Below are 4,829 nucleotides of genomic sequence, written 5' to 3' on the forward strand. Positions count from 1 at the left end.
TCCGATAAGCTCAGGTTCTAAGAAGCACCCAGGCGCTGAACCCTAGCAATCTGTCTGCAAGCCGCAGGCGAATTGCAGCCTGAAATTACCTGATCTATGGCTGAATGAGCTGCGGTCAGTCGAAAACAGGGAATGTGACGTCAGTTTACCATCATGGTGGCTGCTGGCCTCCTCTGTGGTCTGACCGGTGTGGAGAACCGAGATGGACCGCTTCCTTTCCCCCGTCTCGAACCCAGAATTCAGCCCTGAGTACGGTGCTTGCACGGCTGGCAGAAACTGCAGCGCTGTAACCCTGCGTCTCTATCCCAGCGCGCGCTGCAGACTCTAGCCGCGGGGCGATTTGCTGAATAAGCCGTGTTACCCTCCGTGCGACAAACCTCTCGCGTTTGAGTCCCCGTAGCAGATCCTCATGCGATGGAAATCCTTCCTCCAGGTTCCGGAGCACCCCACTATTGCTGGAAATTCCTAACAAGATATGCTTTAGCCGTCCTGACTTGTCATACTCCCACACAGTGAAGCAGCACACGGGGGTAATGCACTCCCCTCGCCGCCATCTTCTCTCCCCCAACTTTTTGTTTTGTCAATTTTTTTTCAATTGTTTCTTTTGTTTTGATTTCATTGATTTCAGCCCTAATTTTAATTATTTCTTGCCTTCTACTGCTTTTGATGCTGACTTGTTCTTCTTTTTCTAGGGCTTTGAGATGTAAAGTGAGGTCATTTATTTGTTGACTTTTTCTTCTTTCAAGGAATGAACTCTATGCAATGAACTTTCCTCTTAGATTTAATTTCATAGATTTTGATATGTTGTGTCTATGTTCTCATTTACCTCTAAGAATTTTTTAATCACTTCTTTGATGTCTTCTGCAACCCATTGTTCATTCAGTAGCATATTGTTTAGTCTCCAGGTGTTGTAGTAATTTTTATTTTGTCATTGATTTCCAATTTCATTCCATTATGATCTGATAAAATACATAGTAGTATCTCTACTCTTTTGTATTTGCTAAGAGTTGCTTTGTGGCATAGCATATGGTTTATATTAGAGAAGGATCCATGTGCTGCTGAGAAGAAAGTGTTTTCACTTGATGCAGGTTGAAATATTCTATATATGTCAGTTAAGTCTAAGTTATTGATTGTATTATTGAGTTCTAGACTTTCTTTATTCAACTTTTGTTTCAAAGTATATTCAAAGATATATTTTAAAGAGAGGTGTGTTAAAGTCACCCAAGATTATTGTGTTGTGATCAATTTGACTCTTGAACTTGAGAAGAATTTGTTTGATGAACATAGCTGCACCATTGTTTGGGGCATATATATTTATGATTGTTATGTATTGTTGGTGTATGGTTCCCTTGAGCAGTATGTAATGTCCATCTTTATCCTTTTTGATTAACCTTGGCTTGAAGTCTACTTTATTTGGTTTGAGGATGGAATCCCCTGCTTGTTTCTGCAATCCATGTGAGTGGTATGATTTGTCTCAACCTTTCACCTTCAGTCTGTGGATGTCTTTTCCTATCAGATGAGTCTCCTGGAGGCAACATATTGTTGGGTCTTTTTTTAAATCCAATCTGTTAGTCTATGTCTTTTGATTGGTGAGTTTAAGCCATTAACATTCAGGATTTCTATTGAGACATTGTTTGTATTTCCAGTCATATTTATTTATTTTTGTTATTTAACTTGACTTGATTTTCTTCTTTGATTAGTTTTTCCTTTAGGGAACTCTGCTAATTTTCTTTGTTTTTTGTTTCATCTTCATGGAATATTTGTCCAATGATATTTTGTAGTGTCAGTTTTCTAGTTATAAATTCTTTTAACCTTTGTTTATCACGGAATGTTTTTATTTCATCTTCAAATCTAAAGCTTAATTTTGCTGGCTACAAGATTCTTGGTTGGCACCCATTTTCTTTCAGAGCTTGATATATGTTGTTCCAAGATCTTCTAGCTTTTGGGTTTGTGTTGAAAAATCTGCCATTATCCTAATTGATTTTCCACTATAGGTAATCTTATTCCTTTCTCTTGTGGCTTTTAAAATTCTCTCCTCATTCTGTATGTTGGGCATTTTCATTATAATGTGCCTTGGTGTGGATCTGTTGAGATTTTGTACACTTGGCATCCTGTAGGCTTCTTGAATTTGGATTTCCAATTCATTCTTCATGTTTGGAAAATTTTCTGATATTGTTTCATTGAATAGATTGTTCATTCCTTTGGTTTGGACCTCTATGCATTCCTCTATCCCAATAACTGTTAAATTTGGTCTTTTTATGCTAACCCATAATTCTTGAATGTTCTGCTCATGGTTTCTTACCATTATCACTGTGTGCTCTATATTCTTTTCAAGAGTATATATTTTGACTTCATTGTCTGATGACCTATCTTCTTAGTGGTCTATTCTGTTGGTGGTGCTTTCATTTGAGCTTTTAATTTGGTTGATTGTTTCTTTCATTTTAAGGATTTCTGTTTGTTTTTTAGCACCTCTATCTCCCTGTTGAGGTGATCTTTTGCTTCCTGTATTTGTTTATGTAGCTCCTGGTCAAAGTGACCTTTCACTTCCTGGAATTTCTTTCTTATATCTTCCTTGAGTTCAAAGAACACTGTAACCATGTACATCCTAAACTCCTTCTCTGTCATTTCGTCTGTTATGGCTGCCAATGATTCTATGATGTGGTGTCTTGATTTGTTTGTGGTACTTTCTTCCCTTGTCTTTTCATGTTGCTCGTGTCTTCCTTTCCAGCTCTGTGGGTCTAGATTGTTATTGTTTTACCCTACAGGTTTGTAGGGCTCCTGTCGGGCTCCAAGACCTCTCCTTTGTGGGGAAGGACAATGTTAACAGATCCCGATATCAACAATATACCACCTATGAAACAATTTCTTGTTATTAAAATGTTTACAGTTTAGTCTCAATGTAGAGAAATGTTGGATTCAATTATTATCTAAAATATAATCAGTAATTTTGTAAAAAGGTTTACAGATTCTAACAGTGGATAATAAACTGGGGGTGTGGATTAGGATGATGTGCTTAGGAGGTAGGATGTGAGGATATAGAGTTAATATATCTTAGGAAGTGTGCAGGAGAAATCTAGTGAAGAAGGTTAGTAGCAAGAGGATTAGGTAAGTACATGGAATGACAGTAGAGTACATAAAATAAACATACATAGGTATTTAGAAAAATACAGATGTTAGCACAGTAAATATTGGAGGGGAGAAAGAAAAATGAAAGAATAAAAAGGAAGAGAAAAAAAGGGCATATACAACACCTCTATATTATATTATTCAGATGACTCAATACTCAAAGTCTTATTTCATGCAAAGTTATTGGTTTCACATATACTGGGGACATGAGGGCCGGAGGATGGAAGGGTAGAAGAGAAAAAATCAACCAACCAACCAACCAACCAACCAAAACCTTGAAGGAAGAAGCCGGGGTCTAGCTTTAGAGATCCATATCTGTCCTGATTCTCTTCTCATCCAGTAAGTGTCATCCTCTGTTGTAACCTGGTGCCTCTGTCCTCTGGATGGTGGAGGTAACCAGGGTGGGAAGACTGGTCCTGGAGCAAGGTGCCTGGATGTGAGGAGTGGCACCACCAGTCTCTTAAGAAAGACTGCACCTCACACGTCTCTTTTTGGGACCGCTTACTTATATGACATGAGTGCCTTTTACTATCTCCCTCTCTTGCCTGGAGATTTCCCAGTTCCTGGTCTTTCCCTCTCCCCTAGCAGTTCCAATTGAGGAAACTCTCAATTGATCTGTGGGCATCTCCCTGGTCTCACTGCACACCTGTTTGTGTAACTACTGTGTTGGGTTACTGCCGTTGGGGATGGGGGGAAGGTTGGGAATCTGGTACCTGGCCACTAGAGATCCTATCTGGGAACTGCCCCTAGATAATATGGCGAGAAGGTTGAGCCAAGATGGTGGTGGCCTGCTTTCAGCACCTGGGTGTCTGGTGAGGTGGAGGGAGCCTGGTGAGGTGGGGAGAGCTGGGTGATGGCATTGGGCTGTAGGTAGGTAGCAGCTGAGTGACCTGTGTGGGAGCCGAGTGACATCTTGGCCATCTGCAGATGTGTTCATAGGTGATTCTGCTAAGGCCCTCCCCCAGGCTTATGTCCTGCTCCAATGCTGGATGACCTCCTGGAACGCTGAGGCCCGGAGCCCTGCATGGGGTCACAGCGCTGGTGATTTCTGCGGAGAGCAGCTGGATAGGGGTGCTCCTACACCTCAGAGACGCAGTATTCTGACTAGGTGAGATCTGCAGGTCTGGCAGCACAGGGCCCTGGCGGCTCACTCCCTCCCCACCACCATGTTTTTCCCTCCCAAATGCCTATTGAGCACCTGTTGAAGGCAGGTAGTTCCTGGTCTGGGGCAATTCTATTCTGTTATTAAATTAATATTTCTGCTTCTTCCAAATTTCATGTCTTGAGAATCTGACTCCCAATGGGCCCAAGTGGACACATCACTTAACCATTCCAAGCCTCATGGATAAGATATGTTCTTCCTGTCAGACTCAGAAGAGAACTTCAGCTTGGGGTGTCATGTGGTTAAATCTCTGGAAGCAAGAAGAGGGTGTGAGATGAAGTAATAGGATGAATTCTGCTGACTTTAATTCTGCCTCTTGAGAATAGAGAATCTGCTTGAAAAAGAAACCTTCTTGTGTACAGAGCACTGTCCAGCCGGGGAATTGGTTGTGTGCCCAGTGTTGCCATAATGAGGAACACACCTAATGAGCAGTCTGAGGAGCTGTATATGTCTCCTCTGCTGCCGTTCCTCAGAATGCTCCACCTTGGACTGACAGGACGTGACTGTTCTCTTCCTCTCATGGCCAGAGAGCAGCAGCCTC

This window comes from Marmota marmota, unplaced genomic scaffold (assembly GCF_001458135.2).
Source record: "Marmota marmota marmota unplaced genomic scaffold, marMar, whole genome shotgun sequence".
In the NCBI taxonomy this organism is placed as follows: domain Eukaryota; kingdom Metazoa; phylum Chordata; class Mammalia; order Rodentia; family Sciuridae; genus Marmota; species Marmota marmota.